Genomic DNA, 20464 nt, shown 5'->3' on the forward strand with positions numbered 1-20464 from the left:
CGGAGGGTTGCTGGTTGCTGGAGGCCCCACTCGGCTTACCAATGAGCAGCGTGGGGTGGAGGAGGGAGATGGCGGGGAGAGGCAGCCTGCCTCTCACGCCCTTGGACTTCCTAACCTTTGGGACAGGCGTGGCGGCGGGAGCTGGAGGGAGGTGTGGAGATGGCGGGGAGGAGCTCCCGTCACACACGTGGCCTTGCTTTGGAGGTGAAGCAGCTGAGTCCAAGGACAGTGAGAGCAGCTTCGGCTGCCTTCTGAGGGCCTGCCCTGAGGTGGGCCTCTCATGAATCCGCTGTTATTTAATGTGCACATGGACCCTCGGCAGCAATGCGAGAATTTTTAAGGAAAGATCACCAAGAGCAAAGATGTGTCATTAGAGACCGAGGCTAAGACCATCGGCACGCCGCATTCCAATGACCGTGTATGGATGCCAAAGCTGGACCGTGAAGAAGGCTGATAGGAAGGAATGGATTCATTTGAAATGTGGTGCTGGCGGTGTGCTCCACTGAGACCCTGGACCAACAGAAAGATGGACAGGTGAGAGAGAATTAAGGCTGAAACGTCTCTGGAGGCAAAAATGACAAAACCGAAGCTATCCTACTTTGGACACATTGGAAGGAGGCAGGTTCTTTGGAAAAGACAATAATGTTGGAAAAACAGAAGGCGGCAGGACACAAGGAGACCAAATAGGAGATGGGTTGACTCCATGAAAGAAGCCACAGGCTGAGTCTATAGGAGCTGAGCAGGGCTGTGAGGACAGGACTCCGTGAATGTAACCCATTCACGGGGTCCCCAGGAGTCAACCCAGCAGCATGTAGCACACACAGGACCCTAAGAAACAGATTCTGTTGGCTGCATTTTGCAGATTGGTAAACCGATGCTCAGATAGGTTAAACTAGGATTCCATGCCCCGTTATCTTCCTCTCTGCTTCACGGAGGTTAATCCAGGAAATAATATAGCCGAGTCACTGCCTGCATCTACTTTTGCCTGATCAGTTACTTTGCGAGGGAGTTTGGTTCAGCCGATTGTTCTTAATAATAATTGTTCTTAATAATTAGAATGACTGTTCACACACTGGGTGATGAGTCTTCTTTTTAAAAAATGTGTATTCCTGAATGTACTTAAAATTTTTACTTATTGACTGATTTGAGAGAGAGAGAGAGAGAGAGAGGGAAAGGAAAGAGAGAGAGAAACATTGATTTGTTCTTTCACTTATCTATGCATTCATTGGTTGATTCTTGTATGTGCCCTGACCAGGGATTAAACCCATAACCTTGATGCATCAGGACAACACTCTAACCAACTGAGCTACTCAACCAGGGCTGGGTGATGAATCCTAAAGCTGAGCCAAACTGCCCCAAATTACCATCTGACTGGAAAAAAAGAGTTTATCTTGTATATTTTGCTCATTCTCCGTGAGGACATCTCTGTAAAGAGTTTACTGCTCAGAGGGGTTGGCATCTCCCTCTCATGGTGGGCCATGGCCTCGCAGAATTGGGGCAGTCCTGACAGCTAGCAGCAATCTCCTGAAGGGAGACTGCAACGTGGCCAGGCTGAGCTGTGGGCCTGCTCTGGCTCCTCAGTGACAGCTGTCACCGGGTCTGGATCTCAACTGGGGTCCATTGTGTCCCCTCCCTGCTGCAGGGGACATGTGACCCCATCTGCTGACACTGCTTGTCCTGACTGGGGGCTACCAGCATTGAGTGTGCAGGGGGCAGGGGTGCTGCTCAGCACCCCACAGGGCACCCCACTAGCGTCATCCTGCCCAGATGTCAGTGTGCTGAGGGTGCCCTGTTCAGACGCATCTGTCTCACTGAGTAAGTAAACAACTCATTAAAGAAGCCATTCAAGGAAAGAAGTGACAAAATGCTAGATATTCCTTTCAACCTGTCTCGACCCACAGGTTGAGAACCCCTGCTATGGAGCCTAAGACCATCGGAAAACACAGATATTTACATTACAATTACATAACAGTAGCAAAATTACAGTTATGAAGTAGCAACGAAAATAATTTTCTGGTTGGGAGCCACCACAACATGAGGAACTGTATTAAAGGGACTGGGCACTAGAAAGGTTGAGAAACACTGCTTTAGAGGCTGGTAGGCATCAGGAGGCTGTTGGGGGCCATTCTCCCCAACCTGTAAGGAGGCGGGTGGGCTGCCACAGCGAGGGCGTCACAGCGGAGAGGAAGCTCAGGGGCTTGGTCTCAGCTTCCAGCCCACCGCTCTAAGATGTAAAAGGTCTCCCACTATGGACGATGCGAGAACCTCAGTCCAGCACCGTGGCTTCGATACGCTGTCCTCTGCCTCCGTTTTGGTTTTGGAGCCTTTGCAAATTTGGTCACACTCATTTACCCTTTTCCCTCCCCTCCCCTCTCCATCAGCCACCCCGGGACCAGAAGTGCTGGTTTGTGGGAAAGGGGCCGTGGGACCCGCACGAAGAGCACTCCTCACCCCGCCCCCCTAGCTGGTGTGGCCTCCCTCCAGGGGCTCACTTCACTTTGCAGTGGAGACGCTTGCCCTCGGACATGACACAGGCTCGCAAGGAAAAGCGCGGGATGCAGGCCTTGCGACTGTCGATAAGAGCACATGACCTGAGTCAGACATGCTTTTCTTCCACACCCACCTGCCCTGGCCAAGGCCGTCAGTTCAAGAGGTTAAAATAAAGACATACCCACCTCTGCTGGCGGTTCTCACTTCTTTCGGTCCTCCTAGGACCAACGTCATATGACTTACAGATAAAATCACCTGTGGGGTAATAAATAAATAAATAAATAAATAAATAAATAAAAATGAAGAGCCAAGGTAAAGAACTACTTTTAAATAAACCATGACTCTGTAGGAGGTTTTCAGAGTCTTAAAATAAAGATAAGGACTCTTCGGTCATTTCTATAATTTCTTTCTGTTAAACGTTGCTCTGTTCAATTATTTGGCTTTGAAATGGGCTTATTTTCTATATGTCAAGGCTACAGAGATTACAAAAGGCGTCTGGAGTGTATATACGAATAGAACTGGAAACTTGCTAATTAGATCTATTTTTAGCCATGTTGTGGAGAGAAATTGATGATTTCTTTTCAGTTATGATTAATGAGAACCACGTATAATCCCCAAATCTATAAGGCACATAGAAATTTGGTAATGAATAATAACTTATCCACAAAGCAAGGTGCACACAGCCCAGCTGCATATAATAGCCCTAAAGATTTTTTTAAAATGAAACTTTTAATTTTGAGACTGTAGAGATCCTTGTGCCCTTTACCCAGTTTGCCCGACAGTGGTATCTTGCAAACTTGCAGCCCAACCTCTCAGCCAGGAGGCCACACTGACACGGTCCAGACATGCTGCTGTCCGGTCTAAAACCTCGCATCTGGCCTCCATCTCTGTGCTTCTGGCTGCTGTCCAGTCTAAAACCTCGCATCCGGCCTCTATCTCTGTGCTTCTGTCATTTCAAGAAAGTATAGAATGGACTCACATGTTGTGTGTACCCTTTCAGGACCGGCTCTTCTCACTCAGCATAATTCTCTGGAGAGTCCCCAGGTGCCTGCTGTATTGACACCCGCCCCCCTGATGCCTCCAGTATGGATGTGCTGGGTTTGCTGAACACCGCACGGGCTGAGGGACAGCTGGGCTACTTCCAGGATCGGGGCATTACGAACAAAGCTGCTACAAACACTTCCATAAAGGGTTTTCTTTCTTCTGGGATAAATGCCCAGTGAAGTAGGAGTTTTTTTTTATTTTTGATAAAGTCCAATTTATCATTTCCTCTTTTATTGACTGTACTTTTGGTGTCAAGAATAACTCGCCAAGTCAGACATCCCAAAGGTTTTCTATAATTTTACTTCTAAAATGTACAGTGTTACGTTTAACCGTAAACCGTTTTGAGTTGGTTTCTGTATAAGGTGTGGGACTTAGGTCAGGATTTTTAGTGTATGAGTGTCTGTCGAATGGTTCCAACACCATGTGTTGAAAAGACTGTCTTTCCTCTATGGAATCACCTTTGAACCGGTTTGGCTCAGTGGATAGAGCATTAGCCTGTGGACTGAAAGGTCCCAGGTTCAATTCTGGTCAAGGGTATATACCTTGGTTGCGGGCACATTCCCAGTGGGGGTGTGCAGGAGGCAGCTGATCAATGTTTCTAACTCTCTATCTCTCTCCCTTCCTCTCTGTAAAAGATCAATTTTATATATATATATATATATATATATATATATATATATAATATATATATATATTATATTGTATTGATCTTCTACAGAGAGGAAGGGAGAGAGACAGAGAGCCAGAAACGTCAAAGAAAGAGAAACATCGACTAGCTGCCTCCTGTACACCCCCCACCGGGGCTGCGCCCGCAACAAATGCACATGCCCCTGACCGGAATCGAACCTGGGACCCTTCAGTCCGCAGACCGACGCTCCACCACTGAGCCAAACTGCCTTAAGCTATATAAGATATATTTTTTTAAAAATCAGCCGGTATGTTTGTGGGCATACATGTCTGGATGTCCTTTTCTGTTCTAGTGATCGATCTAAAACTTTCTCCACCAATGACACAGTCTTGATAAAAATAGCAACATAGCCAGTCCTGAAACTGGAGGGACTGATTCCTCTGACGTTATCCTCCTTTTCAAAGCAGTTTGACTCCTCCAGTCCCTTTCCGTTTCATACCAATGAACCTTAGAATATTTAGTCCATATTTACAAAAACAATCTCACCGGTCTCCTCACACACAATCCTTTACAGTAGCCTGGGTCTCCTCACCCACAATCGGGTAGAGTCTGTAGACTCTCAACATGCATCCTCTCATGGTCTAAGTGTGTCTCTCCGTGCCTGAACTCCAGTATAATACTTGCTGCTAAATCCGTTTTAATGTATAAGTAAGAGAAATATAATTAGTATGTGTGTTTGCAGATGTACTGCTAAACCCATTTCTGTCTGAAGTCACTATTTGCATGTGCAGTTTTGCTTCTGGAGCCCAGAACAGAAATTCCGTCCACCCACCACCACCAGCTCCCAGCTGCGGGCATGGCCGGTGGGTGATGGAGTCACCCATCTGCTTACTGGTGGGCCCCGCCAGCAGTTTGGAGGAGAGGTGACCCCAGAAGGCGGGTTAATCCTCCTGGGAGTTCTGTCCTTCCTTCCAGCAACCCCCAAGTCCATACGGAGCGTCTCTCCTATCTGACGGTCGTGGGGACAGTGGATGGACCCCCTGTGTGTCAAGGGATCCTAGGCCTGGGCCCTCAATGGCTTGTCCCGCTCCCATCATTTCTCACATGGCTGTACATACAACACACTCAACAGCTCCTTTATGTCCTCAACAGTCTTAAGACTGGGACGTTTGAGAGCTACTGTCCTAAACGACCGAGTCCCCAGCCTGCCCAGCGGTGGGGCCTGCGCCCCCTCTGGGCCCAGACGACCTCCCTCCCAAGAAGTCTTGGAACACAAAGGAGAAATTCTCACGGCTCCAGGGGACCCTCTCCTGCCCTCTGTGCACCATAAAGGGGTGGAGGGGGTGCGCCCCTTTGTGACCCAGTGTCCTGGCCCCTGAGAGGGGGTGGGCTGCACCGAGGAGAGGGAAGTCTGGAGCAGTGCTAACCAGGACTCCCTGAGCCTTATGTGAGGGTCCCCAAGAGGGGCCCGAGACCTCCCCTGTGTCCCGATGAAAGACCAGCAGGCGCCCTCCAAGGCACCAAATAGCACCACTCAGATACTTGAACTCAAAGCGAGGGTCTGCCAAAGCAAAGGTTCCAGATCCTGAGTTTTTACTTTGAAGTCACGACAATTCTGAATTGGTCATTCCTTTTCAAACCCATTTTGTTAAGCCAGTGTCCCTCGGGGCTGCAGGACGGGCAGGCACGGCTGGAGGTCACGGCGCCGCAGTCCCCAGCACAGCTGTGGGGCCAGCAGCAGAGCAGCCGGACAGCAGGCTGGTTTCTGCGTAGCCATGACCTCCGCGGAGATGCAGCCACTGACTTTCTGTAGAAGTCAGTCTTCCGAGGCCTGAAGCAGCGCCCTGCACCGGAAGACCTCCCGCTGCGGGAACCGTCTTTCCGCCTGACGGGCAGCGTTCTTGACGCACCCACAGGACGGGGCCCCTGGCACTCCCTCCCGGCGCCCTGCCAGGCTTGGGTGGGAGAGCAGACCCCCGGTCCGACGATTTCCTCACAAGTCCCCCGCGTCTCCCGCAGGGCCTGTGTCTTCTGCGGGTGCCGTGGTGCTTGACAGAGAAAGCAGGTACGGCACAGACGTGGGACTGTGTGTGCACACACTGCTTCTCTCTGTGGGCGGGCAGGTGCGTGAAGCAGCTTCGGGAGGGAGTTGGTGTGGGCAGTGACATTTTAGGCGATTTATATATTTTTTGTTATGCTTTTCTCTCTGGTTTTTTTTTTTTTTTTTAAACAAAAGATACAATTGTAGTATCGATAAAGAATAAAATTATTCTAACTTTAGAGGGGAAATGACATGGTATAGTTTTCATATAATGAGACTGAAGTTCCACGAAATAACAGTATGATAAATGTACCTTTGTGTTACATCCTTATTGGCTTTCCTATCCTGAGAATGAAGCTCTAAGACTCACATTGACGTCAACCGGCCGCAGGGGAGCTGGTGGAAGCCTCTTGGGGAGGAAGCCTGAACCGTTTCCACATGGGGCGGCTCTCTGCGCAGCCGCCCAGGTGGACAGAAGAGATAACTTTTGTATCCACACGCCAGCCACCTTAAAAACCGGCGCCAGTAATACCCTGTAACATACCGGGCTTTGCAAACAAGAAGGCTCAGGATTCTAGGAGGAGATTTCCCCATCACTCAGATGTTTTCCCTTTCCCTTTTTGTAACCACATGATTATATTAAAGCAATGTAACTTTTGAAACAGAAGGAACTTAAAAAAAAAAATCTGTGATGCCAGATAGTGAGAGCGACCCATGTCTCTGTGTAAGGACAGGTGAGACCTGCCGATGGAGTGCCGTCCTTCGTCCCATACAGCCCTAGGAACCAAACGTAGACTATTCCCACTGGGACAACAAAATGCTACCTTTACATGCTGGTGAGCACACGTCTGTGAGTCCGCCCTGTCGGGAGACGCCGGCGGGGGTGGGGACACGGGCTTGGGAATGCAGAGGGCCCAGGAGCTGAGACCCTCTCACCAACGCCATGTGTCCGGGGCAGAAAGCGACGCAGTCTTGAAAGAGCAGCTTCAGGTCAGGCTGAGCCTGTGTGGGAGCTCAGCGGCAGTGTGGGCTCATCGGGGAGACCATCTCCTTGGAGTGAGCCGCGGATCATTTGGATTTTTATATAATTTGACTCTAACTGCCAGAGTTCCAAAAATAAATAGTTGTATCACTTGTTTCAGGAACATATTCTCTTCGGTTCAAATAGTTTCTCACTTGCAATGCATATTTGTTAGGAAAAGTGTGGAGCTCTGGCTGAGGATGACGAGGGGGAAGGAGGGGTGGGTGAGCAGCAGCCTCGGCCGCTCGCCAAGGCCGCAGCGCGGGGGCGGACGCTCTTCCTGCCACTCTGCACCCCCTCGCCCGTGGGTCCCGCCCGCGGTTTCCACCTGCACTTCCGTGGGGATGACAGGGAGCTGCTGTCAAGTCCTCTTTCAGGGTGCCCGTCACATGGCTCCTGGGTGGGAGAGCTAGCTGGTTTGCAGCCACTAAATTCCCGCCGGGATGAGCCCGGAGCCTCAGTCCTCGGCCCAGGGACCCTCCCCTCTGACTGACTCAGGGTCAGGCTGTCCCGGGGGTGGAGGCTGGCAGGCACCGCAGGAAGGAGGTGAGGTGGGGACCTGCGTCTGTCCCACAACCTTCTCTCCTGGTGGGGAGGACCCACTGTCCTGCCCCCATAGCTTCATGGCACCCTCCCCAGAGCCCGGCCCTTTAAAGGTTCAAAACTGTGAACCAATGAAGGAGTCTTCCGGGCCAAGGTGGAGGAGGTGTGTGGGGAAGGCGAGGGGACCCAGGGCCCTGGACGGGGAGACTGTGGGCAGCTGTCCCGTGTTCACCGTGGGGCCAGTGGGCTGCTGAGGGGACGACAGACAACTGGTTCCAGGGAGCTCAGTGTGACCACTGAGCTGACAGCACGGAGCACCTGCTGACCGATCAACAGCGTGTGATGGCCTGTGTGACAGCGGTGACGGCCATGTGACAATTATGCGTGGCAGATGCATGACAACTGCGTTTGAAAACTGAGTGATATGCATGTCAGTGTGCGTGACAAGTGCATGTGACAACATGGCTTTAAGGCCGTAAACAGAGCCGATGAACACGGGAGCTTGGGAGCTGCCCACCTGCCCGCACAGGCATTGGCTTTGCTGGAGAACAGAACCAGTGCCTCCTGCACAAGCAAGCGTGTCCTGTGTGCTGGCTTTCTCCCCACAGCGCCCGGGCCACCTCCCGCTCACCCAGCGCGCCCTCAGAGTGTGCACGGCTTCACGCAAGCTCAGCCACCCTCCCAACGCCCGCACCACAGGCCGGAGAGTGTCTTTACGGGCGACTTAACATTCGTGAGCAAGAGCAAACGACCCATTGTTCATACCATGTGCAGGTGCGTTAGCATCCGCTGAACTCAGCTTTAAATGGGCCCTTCAGCTACTCTGGAAAGAAAACAGTGACCTGGGATAACCTGCAGGTCTCGTTCCCGTGCCGTCGGCAGGATAAGCAATAATGAGCACAGCACACGGCAGAGCAGAGAAGCGGCCACGGACCTGGGGGCCTGAGGCTGGGCCCACGGCAGAGGGAGGAAGGGCCACCCGTGGTTCCCACAGGGCAGCTGCTCCGCTGTCTCCCAGGTCTCAGGCAATTCACCCCACCCCGCCCCCAAGCTCATGTGTCTGAGCTGGGTGTCCACGGAGGTCTAGAGCTTTTCAGGTGCGGGATAAAGGTGATTCCCAGGATCCCGGTCATCAGACTCCAGCTGCAGGCTCTGCCTCGACTTTCTTATCAGCACTTTGGTCCTCCCCAAACCTGTGCCCTGAGCCCCCACAGTGCACCCCACAGAGACAGCCATCTCACCAGGACCAAGGGGTTAATTCAGCCAAAACGCATCATCATACAAACCCCTGAGATTCAGCCTCTACCAACAGAGGAAGTCTGCACGGGTCCATTTGGTCAGCGGCCGGGCACCAGAGGAGGGGCCTCCCAGGATGGGCATGGACTTCTCTGGGATCCTGTTAGACCTCAGAAGTGAATGTATGGCCTCTGTTCTTATTCTTCTCTACATTAATTTGCTTAAATGAGCCTTAGGAATTCATTGCCATCAAAAATAATGTCTCGCCGAAACCGGTTTGGCTCAGTGGATAGAGCGTCGGTCTGCGGACTGAAAGGTCCCAGGTTCGATTCCGGTCAAGGGCATGTACATTGGTTGTGGGCACATCCCCGGTAGGGGGTGTGCAAGAGGCAGCTGGTCGATGTTTCTCATCGACGTTTCTAGCTCTCTCTCTCTCTCGTTTCCTCTCGGTAAAATATCAATAAAATATCTTTTAAAAAAATAATGTCTCGTTTATAAAACTAACCCATGGGAAGAATGGAAAGTTGGACAGTACAACAAAAAGCAAAACAGAAGGAAAAATACCTTTAATCCCATCACCACTGACAACCACCATCAATGGCGGCCTGTGCGTAGTTTGACTTGCTGGGCTGGGGTACAGGGTGGGGGGATGAACGGGGTGGGCGCGGGAGGAAGGGCACCCATATCACAGAGGCAGCTGTCCCAGGGCAGAGCTCACACTCAGCATCCTCAGCCTCCATTTCCCAAGTCCTGCTCTCTGCTCCCGCCCGTGAAATCACCAGAAGAACAGGCTTTGCAAGACCAACAACGGGGAGAGTTTGGGGAGTGCCCTGTCTGACTGGACGGCATTAGAGTGTGTAATTTGTACATAAACATTGACAGTGCTTAGAGCATTAGCTCTCACACTGAAGGGTCTCAGATTCCATCCCAGTCAAGGGCTCGTGCCTGGGTTGCAGGTTCTACGTGCCTGGGTTGCAGGTTCTATTTCTTTCTTTCTTTCTTCCTTTCTTTCTTTCTTTTTAAAATATATTTTATTGATTTTTCACAGAGAGAAAGAGAGAGGAATAGAGAGTTAGAAACATCGATGAGAGAGAATCATTAATCAGCTGCCTCTTGCACACCCCCTACTGGGGATGTGCCTGCAACCAAGGTATATGCCCTTGACCGGGAACTTTCAGTCTGCAGGCCGACGCTCTATCCACTGAGCTAAACCAGTCCTGGCCGCAGGTTCTATTTCTGACCCAGTTGGAGCGAATGCAGGAAGCAATTAATTGATGTGTCTCTCTCACATCCCCCCTCCCACACACATACCTCCCTCCCTTCCACTCACCCTCCTTCCCTCCCACTCTCTAAAAATCAATGGGAAAAAATATTCTCAGATGAGGATGAACAACAACAATAAAAAACACTGAAAGAGACAGAAGGAAATACCACGAAAAATTAGGGTCCATTACCTCAGCACACACCACTGCACAAGATTAAGAAAACACACATATGCTTTTCCTTAATTAATATTTCCAAGTCTCCCATGACGACAGAGAGGACGTGCTATCACCGGTGGTTAAAGCCACAGCTGCTGCATCTGGAAAGCACGACACTCTCTTCCCCGGGTCCCCGGGGCTGGGCGCTGCTTTCCGATGGCCCATTCCCTCACCGTGACGGTCTCCACGCGGGTCACACAGGGGCCCCGCTTCCTGGCAGGAAGGAGCCCCGAGGAGGCCCCCCCCCCACCATGACAGGTCTCTCAGAAAAACAGCACTTCAGGCTTCCCCGGGAGAAAACCCAAGCTGTTTATCCCGAGTGCTGCCTGCCGGCTCCCACACGTCTGCATTTCCCAAGACTCCAGAGTTTTCAACTTCTAATTTGCCGCCTATTAAAGAAGCCGAGGATATATATTTCTTACCATTTCTCATCTAAAAGACGTATTCTTTTTCCCTTTTTGGTGGAAACAATCTCAAGGAAATGTGTGCACAGTCGGCGGAAACTGTCATTTTCTTGAAGCAATTGCGAACCAGCTAAACACTCGGGAAAGGAGATGAGTGACATCAAATCCCACTCCACCGAGGCTCAGGCAAGATCTCTCCATCCTGGGACTCAGCAGCGGATCCGGATGACGGGCAGTCATTGTACTGCATTTTATTTCACCTAAGCACGTCAGCCCGTTGCATTAATTGCTACGGTATGTGAAATGAGATATCCAGATGTAAAACGTGTCATGCACTCTTTTCCTGTTATTCTCCAGAGACATTTTCCCCCATTCCCCCCCAAAATAAAGAACACAGGAGGGGAATCATCTTCCTGGCTATTACCAGCTTCCTTGGATCCCTGTTAAGTCCACGGAGACGACCAGAATCTGCTGGGCAGGAGGGCTGCGGCTCAGCAGAGCACAAACTTCGATTCTGTCACAGGGGCTGGGGGCAAGACTAAGTTCTCTTGGAAAGTTCTAGAGCTCACTAAGCTGATCTCAGAGGGAAGGCGACCTGAGTGCCTCTGCAGGTACTTAGTGGGGCCCTGGCAGCCTGGGCAGCTGGAGGCAGACCCCCTGTTGCCCACACCCTCCTCGGGCCAGAGAGAACGGAGCCAGGAATGACTCCTTCACAGGAATAAGTGCACCTCAAGCGGGAACCTAAGCGGGAACGGCTGCACGGGTTCAGATTAGCCTGAGGATTTTGAGGCTCTGCTGGCCCCACAGTTCCAGCCTTTGACTTTCATGTGCTCAATACTCTTGGAGTCTAAGATAAGACTTAAACGCCACCGTTTAAATACCTGAGGTGGTTAAAAATATCCAGGAAGGTCATTGCATTCTGGGAAGGCTGCCCGGGGCTCGGTCCACTCCTGAGTTAGGCAGCCTTCCTCACCCAGCCCAGCTGTCCTGTGGGGCTGAGCCCAGGGTGGGGACAGAGGAGGCGTGGCCTGGAGGGTGTGCCAGTGAGGCAAGGGGAGGTACCCCCTAAGCCAAGAGATGCCCTGGTTTCCAGGAGGACAGGTGGGGGAAGCAGAGCACAGGGGACCTCAGAGCAGCGCTGGGAGTGGGCCAGGGAGCCCTTGGCCTGCACAGTTTTGCTCTGTGAATCGCCGGGGTCTTTCTGCATTGATTTAATAACGTGACACAGAAGTCTTCTATATCATTTGTACATCACACTTCAGTTAGTCTTTTTCTGACCACACAATCCAATAAAAATCTTGGGTGGTTGCATTTAGAACTAACGTATCCCTGACTTGTTTTTTCAGGTTTATCCTCTGCAAGTCAGAGGTGTGGGTGGCAGTCAGTCCTCGTCCGACTCGGGAGGAATTAGAGGATGTGTGGCAACTGAGCGGCCCAGGACGTTCACACCTGCTCACAGGAGCACACCCATTGGCTCCGAGGGCTCATTAACAACGAGGCCCCCAGTTTGTGTATCGCTGGTCAGTCTGACCTCACCCGTCACATGGAGAGGCAGAGCTGGACCATTTATGTGTATCTTTAAAAATTGGTTTTAGAGCAGTGGTTCCCAACTTCTTTTGGGGGCCATGCCCCACCTAAGCATCTCTAAAATCCTGATGCCCATTCTGTGACATATAATTCTTATTATTAAAAAAGTGAACTCCTACTCACGTGGAGGAAGCTTAAAAGGGCATTAACTTGGTCTAAACAAGTTTCCAAAGATCATGGCATCCATGAAAGAGAAAAATAAAAGGAGGAAAGGACAGTTGAAGTATTGAGGAAGAAATCACTAAGAAATTGTTAAAAATAACGATACTATGAAGTGATACGAAAAAATAGCAAAGATTCAGATCATATAACACAGAACTAAAATGCATAAATATGACACTATATTTATGTACTATATATGAAGCCCCTAGAACCATAAAAAATTTACTGTTAATAACTCGTTCTCAAATTGCCTCCCTTAAAAATAAAATTGTCCCCTTGTGGGGCATGTGCCTCACATTGGGAACCAATGTTTAAGAGAGAGAGAAACATTGATCAGCTGCCTCCTGCACCCCCCTACTGGGGTTTGAGCCCAAAACCTGAGCATGTGCCCTGACTGGGAATCGAACCTGCAACCTCTTGGTGCCTGGGACAACACTCAACCTACTGAACCACGCCGGCCAGGGTTGGGCTGTGTACGAATTTCTCCTAGAACTTCTTGACTGAGTGGACCCCGTGGCTTCTGTTTTCACCTGACATTTGGTTTGGCTGCTTCTCAAAGTTTTCTGATTTAGGTTTGTTCTTACAAACAAACCAGCTGGGCAGAGGGAGGCCAAGGAGGGCTGCAGGCAGAGCCAGGGGAGATCCCAGAGGAGGGGGCCGAAGAGCCAACGGGCTGCCCGTCTCTCTCTGCTTCACTTCAGCTCACCGTGAGAGAACCGCTGAAGCCCTCAGGAAAGGGCCGGGGGGCAAAGCTGATGTGGCCCAAGTGAACCCCGAGTGGCCCTCACGTGGCGTGCAGATCACAGCTGAAAGGCAGGTACCGTTCAGCCAGCCACGTGGACCTGGTGCCCGCATCCGCGACCGGCTCCAGCGGCTGCCCCTCGGTACCCCAAGCTGGCTTGATGCTGGTGATGAGGTGTGCAATGTGATGGTGAGAGATCTCACAGCAGTGGGGCCCCACATCGTCCCTGTCCCCCATGAAACTGCCTTCAGTATGTGCATTCAGACGTCCAGACACGGGTGCCATTCTTCTCAGACCCCCGAGACCCCTAGTGTCCTCATCACAAAGTTCCTGGGGCCCCTTCCGTTCCTTCTGACCCCCAGCACCCACACACCCTGGCGCTGCCCCATCCGCTCCCCCCTTCACTGTCGCCCATACACGCCCGAAATCTGCAGAAGCGAGAGCGTCCTCCCACCACACCACCCTCGCCCGCAGCGGTCCTGCCCTCCTGGAGCCTGAGTAAGAGCAGCTTCCTCGGACGAGCAGGACAGGAGGAGGACCAGGCTGCACAGCCCTGGCTGCCAAAACGCCCGAGAGGCTCAGACCCACCTGCCTGGAAACCCAATCTTTTGTTGTTTCCCATCCACCTGTGTGCTCTGTCCCACCTATTAATTATGGCACGCACACCTGTAATTATGGTGATTGTATACTTAACTAGTGCTCTAAGACAGATTTTATATACAGAGCACTAAGTTAGGTATGCGATTTTACCTATATGTTCTCAAAAATTCTAGTTTAGCACTTCTTAGTTGGGATTCAGGAATCTGTGTTTTAACAACTCCACCAGGTGATTCTCATCATGAGAGAAGGTTGGGAAACACTGAGTTAATCCACCAGCACATACTTTGGAGCATCTGGCCTGCGCGGGACTCTGTGCCAGGCATGGAAAAGAAAAACGGCACAGCCCCCCCGCTCCGCACCAGCTAAGAACTCGCTTCCCTCTTTTCTCTCCGTGCCTACAAAAACACCCATTATTTCCCTTAAATTATGGAAATCTCGAGGTATAAAAAAAAACTACTGCAAAGTGGAATATAGAAATTTAAGAGGAATCAGAACACTATTTGGCACTGGCCTCAGAAAGAATCGGAAAGTTGTTCTTACAATGTGTCCCGACTTAAGGTGCAGATATAGCCGTCTTTCCTGGGCAACACTGTGTGATCCCGAGTGTGCGCGCTGGTCTGCACCCAGCACCCTCAGCCGAGTGGACTTCACCCCCAATGCGGCGCCATGCCTCCAAAATCCACGGTTAAAGACAGTGGTCGGCGCACTGCGGCTCTCCAGGCACATGCGGCTCTTTGGCCCCTTGAGTTTTTAGCAAAGGCCAGCTTAGGAGTACCCTAATTAAGTTAATAACAAAGTACCTACCTACATAGTGTAAGTTTAAAAAATTTGGCTCTCAAAAGAAATTTCAATCGTTGTACTGTTGATATTTGGCTCTGATGACTAACAAGTTTGCCCACCACTGGTTTAAGAGAAACCAGAGCGATTCCTCCCCACTGGCTGAGAGGGAGTTATGGATGAAGTGGAGCCTTGGAGGGCAGCTGTGTATGCTGCACTTCCTGGAGGGGGGGGGGAGGGAAGAAGGGGGGGCTTCCTTTTGCTTAAACCTGCCTGGGGTCTGTGGCACCTGGCCTGCATTTCTCAGCAGAAATGAAAACTCGGCGTGGTCTGCGTGCTTCCCTGTCCCCGTAGACAGGATGACCTTGGGGAGCTCACTTACAGGACACCCCCTTTAGCAGGGCCCCTGAGCAGGGCTGAGGAGGAAACCAGCCTGAGGGCACTTGGGGCTCCTCGGAGGCCACCTTCCAGGGAGTCATCTGGATGCATCAACAGAGTCAGAATCCACTCACAGCCCCTGCTCCCAACACTGGCCTTGAGCACAGGCCCCAGGAAGGGGGAAGGAGGCTCCAGGATTTCTGTAAAGGTCAAGTGGAACCCACCCAGCCCAAACCCACTCTGGGCTGTGGTTTCTTTTTTTTTTTCTTTTAAAAAAATATATATTTTATTGATTTTTTACAGAGAGGAAGGGAGAGGGATAGAGAGTTAGAAACATCCATGAGAGAGAAACATCGACCAGCTGCCTCCTGCACACCCTCCATCGGAGATGTGCCCGCAACCAATGTACATGCCCTTGACCGGAATTGAACCTGGGACCTTTCAGTCCGCAGGCCGACGCTCTATCCACTGAGCCAAAGCGGTTTAGGCTGGGCTATGGTTTTGACAGACGTGAAAAGGGAGTCACCGTCCACGACCGGGGCCCTGCTCCACGAGCCAGAAGCCAGACACTGAACCTGCTGAACCGAGGCGGGTTGGGAGGGGGCAGCACAAGTTACCCGGAAACCGCTGGAGCACAAACACTTGGGGGTGCACAGAAGCCACGGATCCCCGGAAACTATGCGAGCTTGGAGGAGTTTCAGGGGTGCAGAGAGAGCCCAGCTCACCCTGCCCGTTGTCCCTGCCATCGTGCCAAGGTCTGAGACCTGCTCAGCCTAGTCCTCTTCACCCCCGGGGGCCACTGTCCTAACCCTGGTCTGTTCTCTGCGCCCCCAGCCAGAGCACCCGGCTCGGCTGACCACTGTGCAAGCCCCTACACTTCCTCGCTTCCTCGGGCCGCCGGGCTCAGGCTGCGAGTGTGTAGAATTCGCGGTTCCCTCAGCCTAATTCAGGTCCGCACCCTGGCCAGGAAAGGCAGGGCTGGGAGAGCGCCCTGCGCGTGTGCGTGTGTGTGCATGTGCATGTGTGTGTGCACGCGCGTGAGTGCGAGTGTCTGTACGCATGGGGGCGACGTTCACTGGCACAGGGGGAGCAGGAGCGGGAGCGGAGGACGCGCCCCCGTTCCACCTCCTCTCCGCGGCGCCGGTGCGCCCACCAGCCCAGCCGGGACGCGCGCCTGGAGAGCCCACGCGGGCACCCCCTCCGACCTCCCCCCCACCCCGGCCCCCTACCCCACGTCGCGGACGCCGCTTGGCCCCTCCTGTCCTTGTTCTCACCTGGGCTTAGGTAGATCCGACGCGGACCGACGGAGCGGCTGCAGGAAGCGGCGTGGAGCCGCGGGCGCTGGGACCTCCACGAAAGCGCACGGAGTGGCCGGGCCCGCGCCTCGCTGACGCGGGTGCTCGGGGGCGGCGCCCAGCACAGCCCCAACCCAGGCTCCAGGGACCGGGATGGTGGTGGTGGTGGTGGTGAGGATGGTGGGAGGGTAGGAGAGGGAGGAAGGCTCTTCCAATGACTCTCCCCCATCTTCTTTCCCCCACCCGACCAAACAGCCCGGAAGGAACTGCGGCGCCTGACCATCGCGCTTGGGACAGGTGCCCGAGCCTCCTCCCCCACCGCCCCCTCTGCTCGAACCCGGACCCTGCGGGGTAGACTCCCGACCACTTCCACAGCCCACGCTTCTGCCTCCCGGGACCCTGCGGTGTGACCCTCTCCACCTCTGCCACTGCTCCGGCCCCAGGGCCCTCCGGTGTAGACCCCACCCCCCTCCGGCCCCATCGCACGCGCAACTTTACCTCCGGACCCGACTCCGCAGGCTGCCGCTCGGCTCGCCCGGCCGGCGGCCTCCGCGGGGCGGAGCGCGGCGTCTCCGGAGCCCGCGGCCCCCGGAGTCCGGCACCGCCCCGCGCCCGCCCCCGGCCCGGCCGAGCCTCGGTGCTCCGCTCCCCGCGGTGGCGCGGCGCCCCCTCGCGCCCGGCCGCGGGTTGCGAGGCCAGAGGACCCCCGCGCGTGCGGCTGCCCGAGTCCACGAGTCCAAGGGTCCGAACGCCCGGGCGCACCGCGCCCACCAGCGCGCCAGACACACGCGCTCCCGCGCTCCGAGGTGGGGGGCACACAGCCTCCTCCCGCGCTCCGAGGTGGGGGGCACACAGCCTCCCCCCAACACGGCTGAGCGACCCGGGGGAAGGGCAGCGGAGGGCTCCGCACGTGGCGCTGCCCAGGACCCAGGGGAGTCCGCTGGAGGCTCTGGAGACGCTGCCGTCACCAGAGAGCCTGCTTGGGCCAGCGCTGCCGCCGGGTGGATCCCGATGACCAAGCTCGCTCATTTCATTTGCCAGAAGGAAATGTTCTCTGCAGCTTGAGCCCGAACACCCAGGCCCGGAAAGACCGCTTTTTCTCCATAGAAACACTAATTGCATTTAGAGCCAGAGAGGCCTGGCCATCCCGGCCCTCACAGGGCACCTTCCTGGGCGCGTGTCTGGGTAGTGTCTGTAGCATGTGCCACCGCCCAGGGGGACATAGGTAGGTGCCTGGGAAGGAGGGGAGATTCCCTTCAACACAGAAGCCCCCCCCCCAGGATCGCTCACTGATTCACATGCTGGCGAGCAAGACATTGGAGATTGGAGGGAAAGCGCTCCGCAGGGTCCGGCTCCATGAGCGCCCAGCCGCTAGTAGCTTTATTTACCTGGGTTGGGTGTGCGTGATTTCTCTGCTAAACATTCCCCAGCCCCTTACTGTTCTCCCAGGAGGAGAATTCCAGACCTGACTCCATCCTGGCTGCCTCTTGCAAGCCCTGTACCCTGAATCAATGCCCTGGGTTGCGGTGACCACGCAGAGTGGATTCAGTCCATCACCCCCCAGTCTGGCACCATATCACATTTTCCATCAATCCTGGCTTTTTCGTCCACAAAAATCTGGAGATCACTGTCTCTACTCGTGCTTTTAGGTTTTCCCTGAGCTAGCTATCATTTTCAGTTATTTGGTTCTTTAAACTCTAGGTGCAGTATATTACAGTTTGTTCCTATTCAATTTTTAAAAATATATTTTATTGTTTATTTTTAAAATTAAATTTATTGGGGTGACATTGGTTAAAGGATCATAGTGTTCCTATTCAATTTTTGGTGAGCCTGTCGGGAATTTCAAAATCTTAATCCTACCAGGCAACCTAGCAGTGCTTTCTCACCTGGGGCCGCTGACACACCTGTCAATCCAAATCACCATAAAGCCGGTGCTCTCAAAGGAAGGCTGCTCCTGGGGCCGGGGTGGCGCTCTCCTCGGATTGGTGTTGACTATCCATCGACCTGCCGTGGGCCAGATGGTCTGTCTCCGTGCAGGCTGCTCTAGCAACTCACATTCCCCATTTTGTCTCAGAGGTGTCCATGGAGACGATCAAAAGGCCTTTCTGAAATCGAATATATCCAATCAGGCGTCTGAACTGGGAAGTCCACCAATGCTGCCCCTTCACCCTCCCAAGAAGACAGCCAGCCAGTGGGGTCTGTTTCATGACTTTTTGAAGCATTGGACTAATACTCACCCCTTTCCTTCTGAAACAGTGTGGTGTGACCCTGTGGGGGCCCAACGGGGGCAAATCCTGGGCCATCACCGAGGGCTTGTGTCTCCTTAACCTCTCTGTGCTTCCGTCTCCTCGTCTGTAACATGGGGATAATAGTAGAACCTGCTTCACTGTTTGTTTTCATAATGCAGCCAGTTAACACTAGGACTCATTTGGCTCATAGTAAACAAACCAAATACCAGAGCTATTTTAGGTGCTTACAAAACAGTAATGATCTAGAATATTTCAGGAATGAACTGAACCTGTCTACAAACCAAGGAGTTTTTTTCATTTATTTTTTATTAAATATATTTTATTGATGTTTTTTACAGAGAGGAAAGGAGAGGGATAGAGAGCCAGAAACATGGATGAGAGAAAACATCGACCAGCTGCCTCCTGCTTTCCCCCTACCGGGGATGTGCCCACAACCAATGCACATGCCCCTGACTGGAATTGAACCTGGGACCCTTCAGTCCTCAGACTAACGCTCTATCCACTGAGCCAAACCGGTTTCTGCCAAACCAAGGAGTTTTGAAATATTGAACTCCAGTGACTCTTGGAGAGGTCACCCAGTCCAGCTTCCCACCCAAGGGCTCGCCCTGGTCCCTGCAGATGATGCTGTTGGCATTCATGTAACCGTAACCCAGAACCAAGGGCACACGCCCAGGGTCTCGGTGATGGATGGGCCCTGTGTGCACGTCCTTTTACATGACTCTTTGTATCTGCGTGCCTTCCTCATCTCTCTACACCTCTTATTTCCCCTCACTAGGTGCGTCTTACTGCCCCCTTTGCAACTTCGGTTGCTGCATGTCTGGACTTGTGATTGCTTCACTCGACATTTCTGATTGTTGCTGGTATCACAGTTCCATGGTGACAGGAAGGGGCTGGTGCTGAGCCCTGGCAGCCACGTGTCCTGGGATCCCAGGCCAGGTCACAGGGAGAGGACAGCCCGGGGACAAGATAGCAGAAGACGCCCTTCATCTCTCCCGGTGGACTCTTTATTGCTTCTTCTAAACGGCGTTAAATCCGTGTCTGCCGGCTGCAGCTGCACTGCACGTCGCTTCTATTTTAGGATAGGAACAAACACATACACAGTGTTTTCTGTATGTGATAAACGGTCATTGTGAATAATTAGTAAGCTTTCTGTGGAAAATACAAAGGAGGAAATAAGAAACTCCCTCCACCTCCCATTCCCATCATTCACAATTTTTTACTGTTACTGTTTGGTACCAAAACACTTTGGTCTTTTTATTGCTTATTTTTTTTAAAATCTTTTTTGTTGGAAGTATTACATATGTGCTTCTTTCCCCCCATTAACCCCTTCCAGTCCACCCCATGGTCTTTTTTTTTTTTAAACATAAAAATATGTTTTTGTTTATTTATGTACAAAAATACTATCATATTATATACTGAATTTTTGTCACTTAACACGAAATGAACATTTTCAACATTTTCCAGGCTCCAACATAATTTTATTTTATTTTATTTTTAAATTTTTTAATTATTTATTTATTAAATTATTATCTGTGTACATATTTTAACATTGCCCCCCCCTACATACCCTCCCTCCCCAGAGTTTTGTGTCCATTAGTTGTACTTATATGCATGTATACAAGTCCTTTGGTTGATCTCTTATCTCCCCCCAAATCTCCCTATTCTCCCCGCTGTAATTTTACAGTCTGCTTGTTGCTTTACTGTCTTTATATCTATCTTTTGGTTTGTCAGTTTATAATGTTTTTTAATGTCCATAAATGAGTGAGGCCATGTGGTATTTCTTTTT

General features: G+C 52.2%; 1 protein-coding gene across 1 annotated transcript in view; it reads right to left on the reverse strand.

Moving 5' to 3' along the window:
* The window catches only part of KCNG2 (potassium voltage-gated channel modifier subfamily G member 2), a 34049-nt gene extending 17003 nt beyond the window's left edge, over positions 1 to 17046 (reverse strand). The window contains 2 exon segments of the mRNA XM_036418145.2: positions 2676 to 2745; positions 16928 to 17046. The gene's annotated coding sequence lies outside the window, so the exon portion shown is untranslated.
* Between the last annotated feature and the right edge of the window lie 3418 nt (positions 17047 to 20464).

Source organism: Pipistrellus kuhlii, unplaced genomic scaffold (assembly GCF_014108245.1).
Source record: "Pipistrellus kuhlii isolate mPipKuh1 unplaced genomic scaffold, mPipKuh1.p scaffold_m20_p_6, whole genome shotgun sequence".
Lineage (NCBI taxonomy): Eukaryota > Metazoa > Chordata > Mammalia > Chiroptera > Vespertilionidae > Pipistrellus > Pipistrellus kuhlii.